At 49.5% G+C, this 23,993-nt stretch overlaps 1 long non-coding RNA gene across 1 annotated transcript; it reads left to right on the top strand.

The window, feature by feature from the left end:
- The first annotated feature begins 82 nt into the window (after nt 1-82).
- On the top strand, nt 83-22,794 carry LOC120404502. Its single transcript, XR_005598021.1, has 2 exons — nt 83-210; nt 22,728-22,794. It is a non-coding gene; the product is annotated as an uncharacterized LOC120404502 (long non-coding RNA).
- The last annotated feature ends 1,199 nt before the right edge of the window (nt 22,795-23,993 follow it).

Raw genomic sequence — 23,993 nt, forward strand, 5'->3', positions numbered from 1 at the left:
CGGCACCACAAACCGCCGCCCACACACTCCATTGGTCGCCGGAGGCCCAGCGCCAACCCTGATTGGCTACGCGCCACGGGACTCTCAGCTATGCTGGGTTCGGGGCCGCCAGCGACGCCATTTTGTATCACGGCCGGCGGGGCGCCTGTGCGTCAGAGAGGGAGCGAGCGAGCTGGGCGCCATTTCCCCGCCAGTTCGGGGAGAAAGACGGTAGTTAGCACCGCTTCAGGGACTCCCAGCGCTGGGCTCGCTCTGGGGCGTTATGGCGGGTGGAGGCCTGCGGCTTCTCTTATTCATCCAGCCGGGGCGGACGCGCTCGCAGAGAGGAGGCTAGTAGTTTTCCTGCCAGCCCCATGGGCCACCCGGTGCTACAAGGGGGAGGGGGGGCACAAGGCTGCTCCGTCCCGGGCTGCTCTCAGGCCAGGAGCCGATCCCTGCCGTATGCACGGTAGAGCATAAGCCTGTTGCTCCACACACACCGGGGAGAGCCCTAGGCGCCCCCCGCGCGCACACACACAGGGAACAGCCTCAGCCTAGACCTCTCCACTCACAGGCTCAGCACCCTGACCCCCATGCCGCGCACCTCCGGGGAGAGCCCCACTTTGCAGCCTGGAGATTTTGGAGACCCTTAGTTTGGCCCCTCCTACGCATGGGCGCTGCAGCCTCACGCCCACTGAGCTTAGCCCCCGCCCTTCCACAGTGGGGGAACCCCAGCCTGACTTCTCTCAGCTGCAATTCTTTGGGCCACAGCCTTTTCGTACCAGCCAAGTAGAGGGTCCTGACCACCCCGTTATCGGGATGTAGCCCCTAGCTGCTCAGGGACTCCAGCTTGGCTGGTCCTCCTGTACCCGCTGATAGCAGCCAGGTCCAGACTTTATCTTTCCTTGACATTAACAACAGGGATAGGGAAGATGAGCTCTATAGGAGAGCTGCCCTGCAAAGGGACCTTGTCTGTTCTGTCCCCATTCTGGCTGCTGGCACTTGTAGTGTTGGACTAGGACAGGTTCTCAGGTGAAAACTGACTAACTTAATGAAAGGGGAAGAAGAGAAGGAAGGTCTTTCCCACCTACTCTGTTTATTTTCTTTACCTATATATTTTTTTTCTTGTCACAGGTTTTAGAAATTCAGAGAATAGGATCCCATTTTCACTGTCAACATACAACTCTTACAAACTTTAAATTGAGGTGGTAATAAATATGCTAGCAATTATTAGTTTATTAGGTTTTTACCAACTCTTTTAGGCACACACGGTGGTGTCTCTAGTTATGTATGTACAGTTATTTTAAACAAGCTATTCAAATTTTAAAAGATTGAAAAATCTCATTTTTGAATCCTTCAAACAAATGAGAGAAAGGAACTAATTTTTAACTAGTTGTAGTTTCAAAGCCATTTAATAAGTTACTTGATTAGGGAAAATACCCATGTTAACACACCACTAAGATTGGGAGATAGAAAGTTTTCCCCTACTAATAAACCTTTGCTTTCAAACAGATTATAAAATCTATAATACGTCATGGATATTAAACATTTGGACTGCTTTCCATAACACCATGCCAAAAAGCTATAGCTAAAATAAGCTTTTTAAAAATCCTCAGGGGTTTTCTACACATTGCCAGAATAACACTTAGTCGTTCCTGAATAACTACACCCTCAGAAAAGTCCTGAGTGTGTATATGACAATTGAATAAGTCGATCTACATGTTTACTCTTCCATTAGGAAGAGATTTGTCCTTTTTCATTCCTTCGTTGTAAAAACACTTGAGTCTAGATTAATAAACTTTGGTTTGAGCATTGGCCTGCTAAACCCAGGGTTGTGAGTTCAATCCTTGAGGGGGCCACTTAGGGATCTGGGGCAAAAACTGGTCCTGCTAGTGAAGGCAGGTGGCTGGACTCGATGACCTTTCAAGGTCCCTTCCAGTTTTAGGAGATTGGTATATCTCCAATTATTACCTTTTTTTATTACCTTTATTAATAAACTTCTATGTTTTGTTATACACAGACATCTAATTAGTAGTAAATGTAGAGTCTTATTCCTGGGCAACTTCGTGTCTCTCACAAATTCATGTGGCCAAAAAATAATTCAGATAGGGGTCGTTCACCTAGAGCTCTATCAAATCCTATAGCCTGGTCGTCTTTGTATTTGTTCTGGATAGTTGTTCTTGTCTCTCCTCCCTCTTCTTTCATTAATTTTTTCTAGAGCCAAGGTGGGTGAGGTAATGCCTTTTATGGGACCAACTTCTGTTGGTGAAAGAGATAAGCTTTTGGGGTACACAGCTCTTCATCAGGTCTTGATATTGCCTCACCCACTTGGTTTCAGATCCTGGGACCAACACAGGTAAAACAACACTGCAAACATTAATTTTCTTCTCCTTCCCCAGCACATGTAGTTGTGTTAAAAAAAAAAAAAGACCAAAAACCCACCTTCATTTTCAACCTGAGTTAAGATATACCTGCTAGTTGCTGCACTCTGCTAGTCAAAATCCAGACCAAAGTTTTTTGGTGGTGGGTTGTTTTGTTTTGGTTTTTTAATTTTCCCATTCTACACCACCCTTTTTATGTAATGTTAAGTTACATAAAGCATTCATCTTGAAAAATCCCAAAGTACCAACAATTGATATATGTGCACAGAAATAGAGAAGACTTTGGAGTGAAAATTGATATCTAGCTGACACATCACAACAGGAGGAAGGGGGGAAATTTTGCCTTAGGCCAACCAACTAAAAGCCTCATCTCTGTACTTTGGGACCCTTAACATCCACACAGAACTGGCAGACCCTGATTAAGACCTCATCCAAAACAAATTTTATCCAAGTTGTTGCAGTATCAAATCCTTTTTTTAAAGTACTTCCAGACTGTGTCAAACATACATAATTAACTGAGTTGAGAATTACTTAGACAAGTTAGATGTCTTTGGTCAGTAGGGCCTGATGAAATACATCCTAGAATACTTAAGGAACTGGCTGAAGAGACCTCTGAGCCATTAGCAATTATTTTTGAGAACTCGTAGAGACAGGAGAGATCCCAGAGGACTGGAAAAGGGCAAATACAGGACCTATATATAAAAAGGCCAATAAAGACAACCCAGGGAATTGCAGACAAGTCACCTTACCTTTAGTACCCGGAAAGATAATGGAGCAAATAAACAACTTCTAAGCACCTAGTAGATAATAAAGTGATAACATAGTCAACATAGATTTGTTAAGAGCAAATTTCAAACCAACCTTCTACCCTTGACGGGGTAACATGCCTTGTGGATAAGGGAGAAGTAGTAGATGTGATATATGTTGACTTTAGTAACATGGTTTTTTAAACTGTCTTTTGTGACCCCCCTCATAAGCAAACTAGAGAAATACAGTCTAGATTAAATCTACTATAAAGTGAGTGCACAACTGATTGGAAAGCTGTACTCACAGAATAGTTATCAGTAGTTCACAGTCAAGTGGGAAGAGCATATTGAGTGGGATCGTGCAGAGATCTATCCTGGGTCCTCTTCTCTATTTTAATAAATGATTTAGATAGCGAGATTGCAAGCACTTTGAAGGACAGGATGAGAATTCAAAATTATCTTGACAAACTGGAGAAATGGTCTGAAGTAAATTGGATGAAATTCAGTAAGGACAAATGCAAAGTACTGCACTTAGGAAGGAAAATGATCAGTTGCAGAAATACAAAATGGGACATGATTGCATAGGAAGGAGTACTGCAGAAAAGAACTTGGGGACTAAATATGAGTCAACCATGTAATACTGTTGCAAAAAAAATTAACATAATTCTGGGACATATTAGCAGGAGCATTTTAAGCAAGACACAAGAAGTAATTCTCTATGATTCAGCACTGGTAAGGCCTCAACTGGGGTACTGTGTCCAGATCTGAGCACCACACTTTGGGAAAGATGTGGACAAATTGCAGAAAGTCCAGAGGAGAGCAACAAAAATTATTAAAGGTCTAGACAACATCACCTATGAGGAAAGATTGATAAATTGGATTCACTTAGTATGGAGAAGAGAGGGATGAGAGGACATGGTAGCAGTCTTCAGGTATGTACAAAGTTGTTACAAAGAGGGTGATAAATTGTTCTTACCCACTGAGGAGAGGACAGGACAAGAAAGGGGGGGAGGGAGAGCTCAGTGGTTTGAGTATTGGCCTGCTAAACCCAGGATTGAGAGTTCAATCCTCAAGGGGGCTACTTAGGGATCTGGGGCAAAATCAGTACTTGGTCCTGCTAGTGAAGGCAGGGGGCTGGACTCAATGACCTTTCAGGGTCCCTTCCAGTTCTATAAGATAGGTATATCTCCATATAATATTAATGGGCTTAAATTGCAGCAAGGGAGATTTAGGTTATATATTAGTAAAACCTTCCTAACTCTAAGAGTAGTTAAACACTGGAAAAGACAATTACTCACCATTGTAACTGTTGTTCTTCGAGATGTGTTGTTCATATCCATTCCAGTTAGGTGTGCGCGCGCTGCGTGCACGCTCATCAGAAGATTTTTACCCTAGCAACACTCGGTGGGTCGGCTGGGCGCCCCCTAGAGCGGCGCCGCTATAGCGCCGGATATATACCCCTGCCGACCCATCCGCCCCTCAGTTCCTTCTTGCCAGCTACTCCGACAGTGGGGAAGGAGGGTGGGTTTGGAATGGATATGAGCAACACATCTCGAAGAACAACAGTTACAACGGTGACTTTTCTTCTTCGAGTGCTTGCTCATATCCATTCCAGTTAGGTGATTCCCAAGCCTTACTTAGGCGGTGGGGTCGGAGTGAGACGTCGCAGAATGCAAAACTGCAGAGCCAAATGAGACTGCATTGTCTCTGGATTGTTGGACCAATGCGTAGTGTGAGGCAAAGGTGTGAATTGATGACCAGGTAGCCACCCTACATATTTCCTGGATGGGGACATGAGCCAGGAAGGCGGCAGAAGAGGCCTGCGCTCGCGTAGAATGGGCAGTGAGGTGGCTAGCGGGAATGTGAGCCAGTTTGTAGCACGTTCGGATGCAGGATGTCACCCAAGATGAGATCCACTGGGAAGAGACCGGCATGCCCTTCATGCAGTCTGCCACCGCTACAAAGAGCTGAGGTGAACGCCGGAAGGGTTTTGGTCTCTCTGTATAAAAAGCGAGAGCCCTACGGACATCCAAAGTATGTAGTAGTTGTTCCTGGCGCGATGAGTGCGGCTTCGGGAAAAAAACTGGGAGGAAGATGTCTTGATTTATGTGAAAAGCAGACACCACCTTTGGGAGGAAAGAGGGGTGTGGCCGCAGGTGTACCTTGTCCTTATGGAAGACCGTATAAGGGGGATTAGCTGCTAAGGCACGAAGCTCCGAGACTCGCCTCGCCGAGGTGATAGCAATGAGGAAGGCCGTCTTCCAGGAAAGGTACAGCAGGGAACAGGTGGCCATAGGCTCGAAGGGTGCCCCCATAAGCTTGGTCAACACTAGGTTTAGATCCCAGGTGGGGGCTGGGCAACAGACTTGGGGATACAACCGTTCCACAGTCCCTTAAGGAACCTGGAAACCATGGGGTGAGAAAAAATTGAACGGCCACTTTCGCCTGGGTGGAAGGCGGAAATAGCTGCCAGATGAACCTTTATAGAGGAGACCACCAAGCCCTGTTCTTTGAGGGACCAGAGGTAATCCAGGACAGTAGGGATAGATACCTGTCCGGAGACTAAGTTACTCTGATTGCACCAGTGTGAGAAATGCTTCCACTTGGCGAGATAAGTCATCCTAGTGGAAGGCTTCCTACTTCCCAAGAGGACCTGTTGTACCGAAGCAGAGCAGCAGAACTCAGATTGGTTCAACCACGTAGGAGCCATGCAGTGAGATGAACACGGGCAGTAAGAAGGAACTGAGGGGTGGATGGGTCGGCAGGGGTATATATCCGGCACTATAGCGGCGCCACTCCAGGGGGCGCCCAGCCGACCCACCGAGTGTTGCTAGGGTAAAAATCTTCCGACGAGCGTGCACGTGGTGCGTGCACACCTAACTGGAATGGATATGAGCAAGCACTCGAAGAAGAACAAAGTTACCTAGGTTGTGGAATCTCTATCATGGAAATTTTTAAGAACAGGTTAGACACACCTATCAGCAACTTAGTCCTCCTTGAATGCAGGGGACTGGACAAGACAAGCTATTGAGGTCCCTTTTTGTCCTACATATCTGAGATTCTATGAGATGGGAAGAACAAGAGTATGAAATTTAATACCACACAAATAGCATGTTATTTGCATTTTGATAAAGCAATAGAAAATGATCACATCCTCCCTAAATAGCTGTCCATAAGTAATTCCATCAAGACAGTGTGGCGATAAATTAAATAAAACCATGAATAATTTGTGAATGTCAAGATATAATTTGTAATGGAAGACATGCATGGTGGCGTTTGATAGGAAGGCTTCAACTACACACAATAGTTGCACCAGTCTAAAATTGGTTTTAGTTGGTGTAAATCCTGCATGTGGTACTCAAATCAATTTACAACGGTCTTATCTTGATTTAGAAATTGGATCTTATCAGTTGTTCCCTTTGGGGGGTCTTGAGCCCCAGCTTTTATCATCTAACATACAATTAGAGAAGAAGTATAAGGGAACATTGAGAGTCCAAAGTATTTTATGGGGAAGATGCATCAGAAAAGATGCAGATTTTCCTGTCATCATTTACCTAACCAAGAATCTGGCATGTGGGGTGCTGCAGTTTTCCCTTTAGAGGAGTATTGGGGAGTTTTGCACTTAGGGTGACAATACTGAGCATTGTAATACTTAGCTTTTAGAAGTCCTGCTGCCTAACAAAATCCTCAGCACTCTAGGTCCCTCTATACATGCATAGGGGGGAGTAGGCATCTAAGAAACAGATTCACAGAAACCACCAAACTGAGAGGAAAACCACTTAAACTAGCCAGTAGGAAATACCAAGGAGAGGGTGGGTAGCCTAAGCTTTGGGGTATTCTGGAACACAGCCATCCATCCAGATTCCTGATCTGGCTTCCCCCAGATAGGTTTTGGGCAGGTTAGGTATACCCTGAGCATAGCTACCAGATGAGACACCACAAGCAAGACAGGTCAGGGAGCACCTAGTATGAGACTCCTGCCAGGGCTTAGATGTGAGCTAAGGCACCAGGCAGTTCATCAGCATTGGGATTCAAGTGGTTTTATGTATGCCCACTAGCAGAAACTTCAGCATGTGCAGGTTAGGTGTCAGCTAACTGGAGGTTTCAAGGATTTAAGTGGCACCTAAATATTGGCATCTAGAGTGACAGGCCCCTATGCAGGGCCAGCTTTAGGCCAATTCTCCCAATTCCCCGGAATTGGGCCCCGTACCTTAGGCGCCTTTTTAATTTTTTTTTTAAAACTTACCCAGCGGCGGTCCAGGGCTTTGGCAGTATTTCGGCAGCAGGGGGGCCAGCGGCATTTCAGCGGGGGGGGGGTCCACTCCGGGGGTCTTGGGCAGCATTTCTGCAGTGGGGGGGTCATTTGGTGACGTGGAAGACTCAGAGCGGACCCCCCGCCACCACAGTGCCGCCTAAGCCCCGGATCACTGCTAGGTATTCAGATTGGGCCCTACCTTTCATAAAGCTGGCCCTGCCCCTGTGTCACTTTGTGCATCTAGTCTTTAGCCCAGGGGTTCTCAAACTGGGGGTCGGGACCCTCGGGGTTTCGAGGTTATTACATGAGGGGGTCACAAGCTGTTAGCCTCCACCCCAAACCCCACTTCACCTCCAGCATTTATAATGGTGTTAAATATATTAAAAACACCTTTTTATGTATAAGGGCAGGTTGCACTCAGAGGCTTGCTGTCTGAAAGGGGTCACCAGTACAAAAGTCTAAGAACCACTGCGTTAGCCCGTGAAAAGGCCTTGACTAGCGATGATCAGAAAATTTGTTACTGCTAATTTCCTTTCTGATAGTGTTTCCCATTATTCAGGACAACTGGGCTGCTCTTCTCCCTCTAGCTCCCAGAGGTAGATCAGTATTTTGGAGTCGCATGGTTTGGCCATATCACTTCTGTTTCTGCTGGCTACCAGGCACATTTTCCCCCCAAGTTTTGTAAAACTTGCTGTTATGCTGGCAGACCAGCCAACCTGTGTATGACCCATAAGAACTTGACAAGAGGCATTACAATTGTAATCAAGACAATTCACTTATTTATGAATCAAAGAAATGGGGATTGCTAGCTTAATTAACTAATTCATGTGTAGTAATACGAATCAAGGGCAGATGCTAAATGGTTTTGTCTGTTTACCTATATCCTGTTAGAAGTTTAACAATGTAACCAAATCAGCTTGTAGATGTTAATTCCCTTTCATGTCTTAATTGCTTTACATTATATATGTGACAGTGTCCAGTTAACCTTAAGATCAAAGATGTGAGATACTGTAGAAAACTAATAGTATTATCTACATAGTTAAGACAAAGACAATCTGTTATAATGAATGACTGGCTGTTGTCTTATAGTGTAACTAGATTACCTGTGTATGCATAGGAAATAGAAGATTAACTTCAAAGCACTGGTCCATTGCCTATTCTTCCTTGGAGGAAAGCCCTGCTCTGACAGTTGCTATGAGGAGGCTTGTCAGCCTGCTAGAGAGCTATAAATAAGAAGCCTTAGGCCTGATCCTGTCATCTTTATGATGCTTAAACTTTGAACAGGGAAAGTGTAAGCCGTACAACTAAGATCTTCTAAATTGTTATTTGGAATACCCTGGAAAATTCATGGAATGACTGTATTAGACTGTATATCTAAGCTGCATTTGGATTCAAACTTTTTGGGATGATTCCAGAGACTTTTACAAATCAGCAGCCTTGCCATTTCTTTTATGAAACTGACCTTTACACTCAGTTGCAAGTATATTGATCTTTTAACCATTTATAAATCTCTCTTGTTCCTTTTATTAATAAACCCTAAATTTAGTTATTAAGCATTGGCTGTAAGCATGTATTTAGATAAGATCTGAGATTCATATTACCCTGAGGATAAGTGTCTGATCCTCTGGGAGTGGTAGAACTTTATGTATGGTGTATAGGATTTTCAGTAACCCCTAACTATATTAGACTTGGTTGTCCAGATGGAAGCCAAGAGCTGGAATGCCTAAAGGGAACTGTGTTTGGCTTTTTGTTAATCAGTGTGGTACTACAGAAGCTCTTTTGTTACTGCCTTGGTGAATCTAATTATAGAATAAACCACCAGTTCCGGGAAGCGTTTGCCCTATTTCTTGCAGTCCGCCCTGAGTGTTGCATTCTCAGCGTGGTCCTTCCAGGCCCCTGGTCACACTTGTATAACAGCATTAACAAATATTCCAGAGATAAAATAATTACATTCATTACATTTAGAAGATGGTCATATGGTAACAATTGCACTTAATATCTGACCCTTGATTTATGAGCCATCTGGGATAGGTAGAATCTGCTAGCAGAAAGGAAGTTCTTCGAGTGATTGCTCATATCAATTCAAGTTAGGTGTGTGAGCACGCTGCGTGCATGGAAGTTTGAAACTTTTCCCTAACAGCTACTTGTTGGGTTGGCTTGGGAGCCCCCTGGAGTGGTGCAGATATGGCAATCTATATAAGACACTGCTGGCCTGACCCCGCTTCAGTTCCTTCTTACCGCCCGTGATGGTTGTTGGAACAGTGGTCTCTTGGTTTCTCAAGTGCTCCACTAATCCCTAGCTTATCTTAATCATTGTTAGTTAATAGTTAGTGTTAAGTGTTTTTCTCTGTAGTGTTAAGCGTAGCTTAGTAGTTGAGGGCAGTTTAGCACTCATCAACTGCCCTGCGGGGCCCTGGGGCATGCTGCCCCAGGGCTTCAAGCCTTGCAAGAAACCCATGCCTACGGGCGATCCCCACGACTCCTGCCTTAGGTGTCTTGGGGAGGGCCATCAGGCTGACAAGTGTAAAATCTGTAAGGCTTTCAAGCCACGGACAAGGAAAGAGGGAAATTCGACTCAAGCAACTCCATGGAGTCTGCATTGCGGCCCTCGGTGTGCAGTGCTCCCCAGTGGTGCCGATTCCGGCACTACAGAAGATCCCGCACCTACGCCAGCACCAATGATCTCCTGGGCCCCCAAAATGCTTGCCTTGGCACTGTTCCCATTCCCTGGTTGCTGGAAAGAAGCAAGCCTTGGGAGGACCCTTCATTAGGTTGAAGCAGTTGTTCTGGCCCCGACCGAGCAACACGCCAGCCCAGCACAGGGTACCGTTCAAGTGGAGGAGATTACATTGCCTTCCGCTCCGGATACCTTCAAGGCCGCTAGAGGTCTTATTGAAATAACAGCCCTGGTACCCCCGGCCCCAGACTGGCCCCAGCCTGAGTTCTGGTACCATCCAAGGGCAAGCCGGCGATGTTCGGACTGTCAGCCCCTAGACCAGCATCTCCATGCCGCTTGTAGTCCCAGCATTGTTTCGAGTCCCGGCACCGCCCCAGGTACCGATCTGACTCACAGCACCAGTTAGACTTGTGGCGCTGGTCTTGCAGCCCTGACCCTCGGAGCTGTTCCTGCTTGAGGTTGCGGTCGACTGCTGGAACATGGTCCCGCTCGAGGTCCAGGTCTTGCTCAGCGACCTCGCAGCATCGTTCGGACTGCCGCCGCACGGAACACCGATCCCAGAGTCGACTGTCGCCATGGCACCGGTCCACAGCCCGCTACCACTCCCCATCGTGGCACCGGTCAACCGAGCAGCACCATTCCCCAACACGGCACCACTATACAACTCGGCACCGCTCTTCATCGCTGCACTGCTCTCGATTGCGATCAGCCTCATGGCGCTGATCACCACATGACCCTCGGCTACCAAGGGGCTCGGTGCCCCCTTTACTCCACTCACGCACCGCCATCCCAATCCCCCTCTGGCAGGTCGAGGAGAGCTTCAGGGGCTTCGGACATTCCCCGGTCAGGCCCGGGAATCCTCAAACAAGACCCTCCAGTGCCCAATTGATAGCCTCAGTGGCAATTCTGGACCCCCTGGGCATATCATCAGGCCCAAGGCGCCCCCCCCGGGGGCCCAGCCGTTGTCGCGCTCAGACACCCGTCCTCCCGAGGTGACCCTCAGCCACCCTCCTCCAGACCAGGACCAACCCGCGGAGTCAGCACCTGTGGTAGGGACTATCTCAGGGGCCCAAGAGGAGATACCTGCGGCTGACCAAGAGGCTATCACCGCCCTAGCTCTCCCAGTGGAGTCGTCTTTGTCCTCCCCTAATGAGGCCGTGGCTGGCACATCCATGTCTATCCACCACCAATGGACTTTAGGGTCCTCCAAGAACTGCTTCAGCATATGGCACTTAATGTGAACCTCCAAGTTGAGGACCCTATGATGGACATTTTAGGCCCTGAAGGACCTTCCAGGGTGGCCCTCCCCATGAATAAGACTATGCAAAGTAATGCCAAGTCTCTCTGGCAAACCCTGGCCTCTATCCCTCCCACAGCCAGGAGGGTAGAAAGAAAATACTTCGTTTCCACCAGGGGCTATGAGTATCTTTTCACTCAGCCTGCCCCATGCTCACTTGTGGTGGATGCGGTAAATGCCAGAGAAAGAGAGAGGCAGCAAGGCCCTGCGCCCAGATCAAAGGACGCTAAACGGCTGGACCTGGAAAGGTTTATTCTACTCGGGGTCTCTCACTTAGAATCACTAACCAGTTGGCAATTCTCAGTAGATATAACTTTAACTCTTGGTTAAATTCCAAGATCTTCTCCCAGCGGAGGCTCGTACGGAACTCAGGGCCATTGCTGAGGAAAGTAAATTGGTGGCCCGGACCTCCCTCCAGGGTTCCCTCAATGCTGCGGATGCGGCTGTGCGCACTCTGGCTTCTGGCATTGCCATGCGGCAGAATGCCTGGCTACAATCCTCGGGTCTCCCACCTGAGGTCCAAAGCACCATCCAAGATCTCCCCTTTGATTGTCAGGGCCTGTTTGCGGAGCAAACCGATTCTCGCTTGCATACCTTAAAGGACACGAGAAACACTAACAAATCCTTAGGTATGCATACCCCGGCTAACCAACGAAAGCCATTTAAACCCCAGACCACCCAGCAGCGCGCCTTCCCACCTAGACCAAGGCAGGACTTTTCTCGTCGGAGAAACAGATACTCGCGATGTAGACATTATGAAACAAGCATTCAGTGGGAAAGAAGTGTAACCCCCTTTTTGTGAGCTCACTCAGAAGTCTATTATTTCTGGGCTACTGCCTGCAGCGTCTTCTTGCCAAGGAAATCTCTGCAGAAGACAAAAGATCCATCTTATAGTGCTTAATGAAGGTATCAGAGACAGACCAAGTGGTGGCTTTGCAAATTTCTTAAGTGGACACACTTATTCTATCCATGAGGTTGCTAAGGATCTTGCAGAGTGTGCCTTGATCCCTTTTGGGGCAGGAGCCTCTGACAATGTGTAGGCTTCTTCTTCGAGTGATTGCTCCTATGCATTCCAGTTAGGTGTGCGCGCCGCGCGTGCACAGCTCTTCGGAAGATTTTTACCCTAGCAACACTCGGTGGGTCGGCTGGGTGCCCCCTGGAGTGGCGCCGTTATGGCGCAGGATATATACCCCTGCCGACCCATCCGCCCCTCAGTTCCTTCTTCCCGCCCGTGACGGCCGTTGGAACAGTGGAGCGCGGCTTAGCTGACCTCCACTTCCCTAGCTACTCGTAGTTTCTCTCATTTAGTATATAGTTCAGATGTTTATAGTTGTAGTTAACTTTATTTGTTTGTAGTATAGTATTTATTTTCGGGGGTTCGGGGTTTATCCCCTTCCCCTCACCCGGTGCCGGGTCCGATGCCCGGTCCACAGGGTTCTACACTGCTCGGCCGGCCACAAGCCGATGCCGACAAGAGATCCTCTCCTAAGTGCCTCGAGGAATCTCAACTAGCAGATAAGTGCCGCATTTGTGAGGCCTTTAATCCGAGAACAAAGGGGAGCGGGACTTTCGTCTCAAGCAGCTCCTGAGGGAGGCAGCTCTTGCTCCTCTGCTCTCGGCACCGAGTGCTGGTTAGTCTTCAAGGAGCGCTCCCTCGGCACCGGATCGCCAGTACCGCCAAGGCCTCCCGGTACTGGCCCTCGCTGGCTCCGACGTCCACTCGGCATGGTTCCGTCTCCTGGAGGATGAAGAGGCACGATATACTTGCTGCGTCCGAGCTGCCTGCTCCGCAGCCGAGCGCTATGCTCAGTCAGAGCGCCCGGCACCGATGTCGGCCGCGGCACCGACAATATCCGCACCATTAACTCTGGCCAGGCAAGAGCCGTCGAGTCCGGTGCTGGAAGGCTCCCCGGTACGAACCGTGGTAGAGCTCGCTGTGAAGCTGCGTCCGAACCGCTTGCCCTGCAACCGAGCGCTATGCTCAGTTGGATCGCTCGGCACCGATGTCTGCCGCGGCACTGACAATATCCGCACCATTAACTCCGGCCAGGCGAGAGCCGTTGAGTCCGGTGCTGGAAAGCTCCCCGGTACAAACCGTGGTCGAGCTCGCTTTTAAGCTGTGTCAGAGCCGCCCGCTCCGCAGCCTGAGCGCTCTACTACGTCGTACTGCCCGGCACCGGTACCTGCTGTGGCACCGGTACCTGCTGCGGCACCGACAGTATCAGCACCGTAGACTCCGGACACGCAAGAGCCGTTGAGTCCAGCACCTGAACGCTCCCCGGTGCGAGCTGTGGTCGAGCTCACTATTCCCTCCACACTGGAAACATTTCCACACCGAGGGAGTTGATGGCAAGGGCAGAGCCTGCGCTGCTTTAACCCCCGACACCGCCGGTGCGGGTTATATTGTCTATCGGCGAGCCTGTCTTGTTCACGCCACCCTGCGTCGGTACCGCAGAGCGGCACCGTTCCCGATCGCGGTCCCGCAGACGTTCTCGGTCCCGTCACCGATCGAGGTCCCGACGCCACTCGCAGTCTCGGCACCGTTCTCTATTTCGGTGCCTTTGGTACTCGCGGCACCGGTCGGCGTCCCATTCGCTGGCCCGGTACACTCGGCACCGATCCCACTCCCGGCACCGCCCCAGGCACCGAGACTCCCGTAGCCATTCCTGAACATCGAGCCTCGCACTCTCGGTCGACAGCCTGGCACAGATCCGGTGGCAGGTTCCGTTCTCGGTACCGGTATGTCTCCCGGTACCAATCCCCGGGGCCGCGTCGAGAGACGTCAGTTAGAGAAGGAGACTCTACCAAAGGCTCTTCAGCTCCTTCAGGGCCATCCAGCCATGCATCAGTGTTGCCACGTGCGGACACTTCATATGCGCAGTACTCTGTTTTCCGATGTGCCCTCCACAGTCTTCCAGGAGACCTATCAGTGGTCCTTCTAGTCACCTTGGGCGTACTACCACGCCAGAGGCATACCGGTGCTCCCTTCTCGCTCCGTTCCGGCGGAGCTCTGGGTGCCAGAGGCGACAATTAGCCGTCCCCCTCCGACTGGTACGGAGCAAGCCCCGGTTCAGCCACCGGGCTCCCAGATCCCACCGGGTCAGGAGGTCATCCAGGAGCGCGAGCCCACACAGGACCAGCTTGTCCCTGGCCTTTCTTCTGCCTCCTCCCCAGATGAGGCGGGGGCAGAAACATACTGCTCGGGCCCTCCTCTGATCGGAACACAAGTGCATGGTATCATCCAGGGGGTACGAGTACCTATAGGTACATCTACCCCGCCCCCCCCCGCTCCCTTGTCGTCCAGTCCCGCAAGGGGATGGAACGCCATGGCCAGCAGGCACCAGCCCCTAAAGCCAAGGAGGCTAGCCGAAGGGTCTTACTGGGCCGTAAGATGTACTTGGCGGGAGCTCTGCAACTTTGTGTAGCAAACTAGCAAGCCCTTTCTTAGCCGCTACTGTGGGTGGCGGTGGGCAAATTTACAGAGTCGGTTCTTCAGAACTCCCGTCAAGAGTTCGATGCCTTCCTGGAACAACGGAAGTCGCTAGCGAGAGCTTCCCTCCAGGCCTCGTTGGATGCAGCTGACTCCGCTGCCACGACTCTGGCCTCGGGTGTTGCCACGAGGCGCTTTTCATGGCTCCAGTTATCAAGCCTTCCCTCGCAGCTGCTGCACACTATACAGAACTTGCCCTTCAATAGCAAAGGCCTGTTCTCTGAAAAAACTGGCCCTAGGCTGCAAAGCCTAAAGGGCAACAGGGTCACTTTCCGCTCTCTCTCGGCATGCACACACCGGTGCTTCAGCGCCGACCCTTCCGTCCCCAGCCTGACCGCTCTTACCCTGCGCCTAGACAAAGCCAGGACTTTGCCAGCAGGCGTCGCTTACACGGTCGTAGGCGTCAATCAGGACCCCAAAGGAGCCAAAATTAGGGTCCGTCTAACCGCCAATGGGGCAAAAGCCTACCCATCCTCGTCCCTCTTAGGGACTCCTCTCATGAGCGATTCCTCTTGTAAGAGGTGCGGACGCTCCTCTTCATCGGAGCTATACAGGAGGTACCTAAGGACGAAACCTAATCCCCTAGGCGAAGGGAGGTCTCAGACCTATCCTAGATCTGCGGGACTCAACAAGTTCACGATGCAGATAAGTTCCGCATGGTACCAATGGGGACCGTCATCCCATCCTTGGATCCCGGAGACTGGTATGCCGCCCTCGATATGAAGGGCGCGTATTTTCATGTCGCCATTTCTCCTCCACAGAGAAGGTACCCCCGGTTTTGGGCCTACCGTCATTTCCAGAGGGACCACCGAGCCCAAGTTACCAGTCATGTGGGCATCGACACGGACCTATTCCTGTGTCTAGGCCTGATGATCAATAGAAAAATCCACTCTGATTCCCACACAGGGAATAGAATTCATTGGGGCCATCCTGGACTCCAGTCTCGCCAGAGCCTGCTTACCTCCGCCTCGGTTGCAGGCGATGGTAACATTTGTACAAGGTCTACGAACCTTCCCGACAACTTTGGCTTGCACTTGCCTAGGTTTCCTGAGTCACATGGCTGTCTGCACGTTTGTTTCCAAACATGCCAGGCTTCGCTTCCGTCCACTTCAATCGTGGCTCACCTTGGTGTACCACCCGGGCAGAGATAGCATTCTCATGGTCGTCTCGTTCCCCCTGAGCATCCTAGGTTCCGTCGACCGGGAGTCAGCGCCCTCCCTGGTGTATCCAGGGATGCTGTTCCATTCACTCCTCGGGGTCCCTCATGACAGACACCCCATCTCTCGGCTGGGTGCTCACCTGGGTCAGTTTCGCACTCACGGCCTTCGGTCGGCTCAAGAGCTGGCCTTCCACATCAATGTCCGAAAGTTGAGAGCAGTCTGCCTTGTATACCAGGCATTTCAGCTGGCGGATCACCTCAGCAGATCCTTCCTGTCTCACAAGTGGTCGTTTCCTCCGGACATTTCCATTCCGTTTTTCGGAAGTGGGACTTTCCCCGCATAGCCCTCTTCGCTCTCGCGAGAACGAAAAGTGAGAGAAGTTCTCCTCATTCCAAGGCCTCTCCCCGGGCTCGATCTTGGAGGTGTTTTCTGATGCCGTGGATGAGCCATCGGCTGTACACTTTCCACCGTTCCCGCTGGTTCACAAGGTCCTGCCAAAACTCCACAGGTACAGAGTGCACCTGATCATGATTGCTCCAGCGTAACCCAGGCAGCACTGGTACACCAGGTTGCTACCCCTGTCGGTAGCCAACCCTAGTTCCCTGCCTCTTTGCCCAGACCCCATAACGCGGGATCATGGCAAGCTTCACCACCCAGACTTGTATCCCTGCACCTCACAGCATAGCTGCTGCGTGGCTAAACCGATCCCAGTTGCATTGTTCTGCCTTGGTTCTACAGGATTCTCCTGGGTGGTAGGAAATCTTCCACTCGGTTAACGTATCTGGCAGAGTGGAAGCGTTTCTCCTGCTGCTGCGAAACGTACAATGTTTCTCCTGCCAAGGTCCCGATCCAGTCCATCTTGGACTACCTCTGGTCTCTCAAACAGCAGCACCTGGCGCGGTCCTCATTAAGGGCACTCTTGGCAGCCATCTCTCCCTTCCACCCAGCGGAGAGTAGCCGCTCCGTATTCTTACACCTTGTGGTTTCTAGGTTCCTCAAGGGCTTGGAGCGTTATACCCCCCCAGTTGGCCCCCGCCAAAACCTGGGTCTTTGACCTGGTTCTAACCAGTTTTATGATTGCCCATTCGAGCCACTGACAACATACTTGCTGACATACCTGTCCTGGAAGACAGTTTTTCCTTGTGGCCTTTCCATAGGCCAGACGAGTCTCCGAGCTTCAGGCGCTCACGATGGACCCACGGTATACTGTCTCTCTCAAGGACAAGGGCAGTTGTGACCACGTCCGGCCTTCCTCGCTAAAGGTGGTGTCAGCCTCTCATATCATCCAGGATATCTTCCTTCCGGTCTTCTTTCTAAAGCCTCACTTATAGCAAGGAGAGCAACAATTGCCCTCCCTAGATGTCCGTAGGGCATCCGCAATCTATATCGAGCGGGCAAAGCCCTTTCGTAACGCCCCCAAATCTTCGTCGTGCTGGCGTGCCGGACAAGGGGCATGCCTGTCTCCTCCTAGAGGATTTCGTCTTCAATGACATCGTGCATCTGCACCTCCTGGGGTTTGGCCCATGTTCCATAGAGCCACCTTACTTCACATTCCACCAGGGCTCAGGCTTCTCTGCTGCCTTCCTGGCTCACGTACCCTTTCAGGGGATGTGTAGTGCAACTGCCTGGCCCTCGGTCCACACCTTTGCCTCATTGGCCCAAGAGTCCAGAGATGATGCAGCCTTTGGCTCAGCAGTTTTGCATTCTGCAACATCTAACTCCGACCCCACCGCCTACGTAGGGCTTGGGAATCACCTAACTGGAATGCATAGGAGCAATCACTCAAAGAAGGAAAGACGGTTACTCACCGTTGTAACTGTTCTTCGAGATGTGTTGCTCCTATCCATTCCAGACCCGCCCTCCTTCCCCACTGTCGGAGTAGCCGGCAAGAAGGAACTGAGGGGCGGATGGGTCGGCAGGGGTATATATCCTGCGCCATAGCGGCGCCACTCCAGGGGGCGCCCAGCCGACCCACCGAGTGTTGCTAGGGTAAAAATCTTCCGAAGAGCCGTGCACACACAGCGCGCACACCTAACTGGAATGGATAGGAGCAACACATCTTGAAGAACAACAGTTACAACGGTGAGTAACCGTCTTTTCCACACTGCATAGTCTAAAATCTAGCTAGCAATGAAGAACTTGAAAGCTCTAAGTCTCTGGCATTTTAGGTAGGATACAAGTGTAGATTCTGTATACCTGAGATACATTTTCAATGCTCTTCTGACATCTAAAGTGTGCCACATCTTTTCAATTGGATATTATGGTTTTGGACAGAATGAAGGAAGCACAACCTCTTTGGAAATGTGGAAAGAGGAATTTACCTTTAGAATAAAAGATTCTGGTGTCCTGAACACACATTAAGGCTTCTGCATAGATAAGGCTACCAGCCTGGCATGCATGAGGGCTACTAAAACAAGTCTTAATGGATAAATAAAAGGCTGACTCTTAAAACAGAAACTTGAAGGGATGGCTCATCAGGGCGCTCAAAAGGTAATGGAAGATCCCATTTTGGCTGATCAGACTGCTTGTAGGAATCTGGCTACCTGTGGATTGTCTACCAAGGACCCCAAGGATCCTGTGAATAGCATGCCATTAAAAGCAGACACCTGACACACAGTGCTACTGGGCTGAAGACCTCTATCCATACCTTCTTGGAGAAAGTCCAGAATGGGTGGAATTCCTGGATTTCTGGGATTTGCACTGTGGTCTTGGCACCAGTTGCTGACTCTGGACCAGATAGAGTATGCTTTTAGTGTCAATACTCTCCTAGATGAAAGCAATGTCTTTATGATTATGGAGGACAGATGGAGTCCATTCCCCCTCAATAGCCAGGGTATTAGTTGAATCCATTTTTGTGTGGCTGAAGAAAAGGGCCTTGGCAAGAGGCTATCTGGTCTCCTCAGATGCTGGAGTGGGGGATCTACTGTCAGCTCTATCCCGTCTGAGCCCCAGCCAAGGAGGATTTATCAGCATTATCATCGCCTTTTCTTGTTTTCTTTTCTGAACTACTTTCCCCAGTAGCAGAAGAGTGGAAATGCATAAAGTAGGCTCTGTGGCTAACTGCTATTAAGCATCAGTTCCTATGGATCTGGTGTCTGCTTTCTTTGTGAATTTTTTGGGCCTTTTCATTCATATAATTCATGAACAGGTCAGTTGACGGGAGGCCAGACATCTACGATAAGCTTGAAAACATTCTGAATCGGGCAGCTTGGAATTGTTGATCCTGTGCCTGCTGAGCCAGTCTGCCTTTTGATTCAGGTCTTCTTTGGTGAGGATCACTCTGAAGGAAAGAAGGAACTCTTCTGCTTACCTCATTATTTTGACTTCTTCCATGTGTAGTGCCAGACTCCTTGTTTCCCCTTGGTTGTTTCAATCTGTGACCGTAGTCATATTGTCTGATTGAACCAGAATATGGTTCCCCTTGTGGGTGGAACCTTTGCAGAGCTAGATTGAGCAGTCAACTTTAGGTTTATGCTGTTAGCCTTTTCTGTCTCACTCCAGACACCCTGAGCTGTTTGGGTCTCCAAGTGAGCTTCCCAGTCCTCCAGGGTAACATCAGCTGTGAGGACTAAAGGATCTGGAAGGCAGATGGGCATACCTTTGCAGACATTGTCATGAGCTGACCACAGTTATAAGGAGCTGAACACCTGTGTTGGAGCCTGTATTTGATCTTTCATGTGTTCTGGGGAGTAGTTACACACCTTTAATATGAAGGCTTGAAAATTTGATGCCCATGGAGTGATCCCTATGTGTGGCCCCAGGTATCCTAACAGTTGGAGGCATAGTGCTTTGGCAGGCCTTCTACTGCTCTGGAGCAAGAAAAATAATTCCTGGTTGGAATCAGAGAACTTTTCTTGCCACTGATGATGGGCAGGCACCTAGAGGAGATTCAACATCCAAGATGTGGCCCTGAGTGCTACTGAATGCAATGGAGCTCTGATCAGGTTGTGGTCCAGGAAGGGATACATGTGTGTTCCCTGCAACCTAAGTGTGGCTAGTGTCATTACTACCATCTATGTAAAAACCGTAGGGACCGAGAGCAGCCTGAATAGGAGTGTTTGGTACAGATAATGTTTTCTGCCGTAAGTGAACCTCAGGAGTCTGGGGAGGCATGGATTGATGGGTATATGTAAATATGCATCTGCTAGGTCTACTCAAGAAGTCCACCCCAAGACAGGGATGAGATCAGAGGTCAGGGTTTCCATCAGAAACTTTGGTTTTTTTCCCCATCCACTTGTTGAGCCTTCTGAGGTTCAGAATGGCTCTAATATTCCCGTGCACTTCTATACAATTAAAAAGATGAAGTAGAACCTGGAGAACCTTTCTTCTGATGGAACACTCTCTGTCACTCCCATATCCAGAAGATATTTCGTTTGGGATCTGATTGTGGTTTTTTACCAGGAGCTACTGGAGCTGGCAGACCAGATGAAGAACAGATAGGGTGGAGCCTGCAGCTTGAGAGAGTATTCCTGGCCCACTATTTCCCTGACCCACTTATCTGTGGGTAATGAAAAACCATTCCTTTAGGAAATGGGAAATCCTGCCCCCTAGCTTCACCTTTGACTGGAGGCCTATGCAATCTTTGTCAAAGTGCATTGGGGTGGGGGCTGAGATCTCTCTGGAGTTTCCCCATGGCACCTGGCAACTGAGCTTGGAAGATACGGCTTGGGCTGAGAACTTCATTGAATCCACTGAGGCATCAACTATAAACACTGTTGCTAGGGAGACTTTAGTGAAGCTAAAGTCAGAGTGATCTCTGTCCTTAAACGTTTTGAGATCTTCAGCCAGGAAAGATATGCGCCTGCAATGCTGGTAGCTTCCAGGGAGTCAGAGGAGGCTTCAAAGTCTTCTTCAAGAGTAGAATCCATCTTTCTATCGGTGGGTTCCTTAGGCCTGGTCTACACTATGAGTTTAGGTTGAATTTAGAAGCATTAAATTGAATTAAACCCTGCAACCAGCCACACAACGAAGCCATTTACTTCGACATAAAAGGCTCTTAAAATCGATTTCTGTACTCCTCCCCTATGAGGGGATTAGCGCTGAAATAGATATTGCCGGTTCGAATTAGGGTTAGTGTGGACGCAATTCAATAGTATTGGCCTCCGGGAGCTATCCCATAGTGCACCATTGTGACCGCTCTGGACAGCGCTTTCAACTCAAATGCACTGGCCAGGTGTACAGGAAAAGCCTCGCGAACTTTTGAATCTCATTTCCTGTTTGACTAGTCGAGTTCATCAGCACATGCAGTCCAAGAATCAAAAAAAAAGAGCTCCAGCATGGACCGTACGGGAGGTACTGGATCTGATCACTGTATGGGGAGACGATTCCATGCTATCTGAACTACGGTCCAAAAGATGAAATGCCAATACATTTGAAAAAATCTGCAAAGGCATGATGGAGAGAGGCCACAACAGGGACTCAACACAGAGCCGCGTGAAAGTTAAGGAGCTCAGACAAGCGTACCAAAAAACCAAAGAATCAAATGGACGCTCCGGGGCAGAGCCGCAGACATGCCACTTCTATGCTGAGCTGCATGCAATTCTAGGGGGCTGCCACCACTACCACACCCCTGACCGTGGATTCCGAGGACGGGGGTACTCTCAGCCATGCCTGAGGATTTTGCGGACGGGGAAGATGATGAGGACAACGACCTTGAAGAGAGCACACAGCACACCGTTCTCCCCAACAGCCAGGATCTTTTTCTCACCGTGACTGAAATACCCTCCCAAGGCAGTATCCCGGACCATGAAGCCGGAGAAGGGACCTCTGGTGAGCGTACCTTTGTATATATAATACATGGTTTAAAAGGAAGCATTTTTTAAATGATTAATTTGCCCTGAGGACTTGGGATGCATTCACGGCCAGTACAGCTACTGGAAAAGTCTGTTAACGTGTCTGGGGATGGAGTGGAAATCCTCCAGGGACATCTCCATGAAGCTCTCCTGGAGGTACTCCAAAAGCCTTTGCAGAAGGTTTCTGGGCAGTGCAGCCTTATTCCGTCCTCCATCATAGGACACTTTACCACGCCATGCTAGTAGCAAGTAATCTGGTATCATTGCATGACAATGCAGCGTATGGTCCCAGCGTATGGTCCCGGTGTTTGCTGGCATTCAAGCAACATCCGTTCTTTATCTCTCTGTGTTATCCTCAGGAGAGTGATATTGTTCATGGTAACCTGTTTGAAATACGGGAATTTAATTAAGGGGACATTCAGAGGTGGCCGTTCCTACTGGGCTGTTTGCCTGTGGCTAAAAGAAATTCTCCCTACAGTTAGCCAAGTGGTGGGGGGGGGCCATTGGCGCTGAGCTGTTCGCGTTTGGCTAGTAGGGATCTTCCCTGATACCAGCCACGTGGTGGGGGGAGGGGTAAAGTGATCATCCCAGAGAATTGGATGGTGGTAGTTAGTTTGGTTTCTGCTGCTGCACGTTAACACGAAAACCGCAGCACTCAACGGGCTTTGTTTGGTATGGGAAAGGAGGGTGCTGCTTTTATGAAGGTTGCAGAAGCCGAAAGACCATGGTTTACCATGGCCGCCTGCAAGCCAAATTCTGTTGCCCGGCCCTGCGTCCATGATCTCTAAACCAAAACTGCAGGCACTCAATATAAGATGCAAAATGCAACCTTGTACCGAAATCACATGTGCTGTGTAATGTGAAGTGTTGTTCACCGTCAAAGAGTATACCCATTGTTCTGTAAAATGTATCTTTTTAAATACTTCTCTCCCTTTTTTCCCCTCCCACAGCTGCAAATTTTCAAGCCTCCCTCCTCTGTCCCGAAGGCTCTCTCAGATAAGGCGACAAAAAAAAAAACAAAAAAAAAAAACACGTGCAATGAAATGTTCTCTGAGATCATGCAGTCGATCCGCAATGAAAGAGCTCATCTGAATGTGTGAAAGGACACATTATCACAGTACAGGAAAGCGGCCAATGAACGTGAGGACAGGAGGTACGATCGAGATAAGAAGTGGCGGCAGGAAGATCAGAGGAGGCAGGATGCAACGCTGGGGCTACCGCGGGATCAAAAGGACATGCTCCGGTGTCTGATGAAGCTTCAGGAACGGCAGCAGGATCACAGAGTGCCGCTGCAGCCCCTGTTTAACCGCCCTCTCCCCTCGCCAAGTTCCATAGCCTCGTGATCCAGACACCCAAGAATGCGAGGGGAGGAGGGGGGCTCTGTGCACCCTGCCACTCCACCCCAGTGGGCAGCCCAAGCAACAGAAGACTGTCATTCAACAAGTTTTGAAGTGGCCTTTTCCTTCCCTCCTCCCACACCCCACCCGGGCTACCTTGTCAGTTCTCTCCTTATTTTTATAATCAATTAATAAAGAATACATGATTTTTAAATGATAGTGATTTTATTTTCTTTGCAAGCAAGCTGTGATCAAAGAGGGGAGGCTTACAGGGAATGAGTCAACCAAGGGGGCGGGTTTTCATCAAGGAGAAACAAACAGAACTGTCACACCGTAGCCTGGCCAGTCATGAAACTGGTTTTCAAAGCTTCTCTGATGTGCAGCACACCCTGCTGTGCTCTTCTAACTGCCCTGGTGTCTGGCTGCGCGTAATAAGTGGCCAGGCGATTTGCCTCAACCTCCCACCCCACTATAAACGTCTCCCCCTTACTCTCACAGAGTGTGCAGCACACAGCAAGCAGCAATAACAATGGGAATGTTGGTTTCACTGAGGTCTGAGCGAGTCAGTAAAGTGCGCCAGTGACCCTTTAAATGTCCAAATGCACATTCTACCACCATTCTGCACTTGCTCAGCCTGTAGTTGAACAGCTCCTGACTACTGTCCAGGCTGCCTGTGTATGGCTTCATGAGCCATGGCATTAAGGGGTAGGCTGAGTCCCAAAGGATAACTATAGGCATGTCAACATCCCCAACAGTTATTTTCTGGTCTGGGAAGTAAATCCCTTGCTGCAGCTGTTTAAACAGACTAGTGTTCCTGAAGATGCCAGCATCATGAACCTTTCCCAGCCATCCAACGTTGATGTTGGTGAAACGTCCCTT

The sequence above is a fragment of the Mauremys reevesii genome, linkage group 4 (assembly GCF_016161935.1).
Source record: "Mauremys reevesii isolate NIE-2019 linkage group 4, ASM1616193v1, whole genome shotgun sequence".
Taxonomy (NCBI): Eukaryota; Metazoa; Chordata; order Testudines; family Geoemydidae; genus Mauremys; species Mauremys reevesii.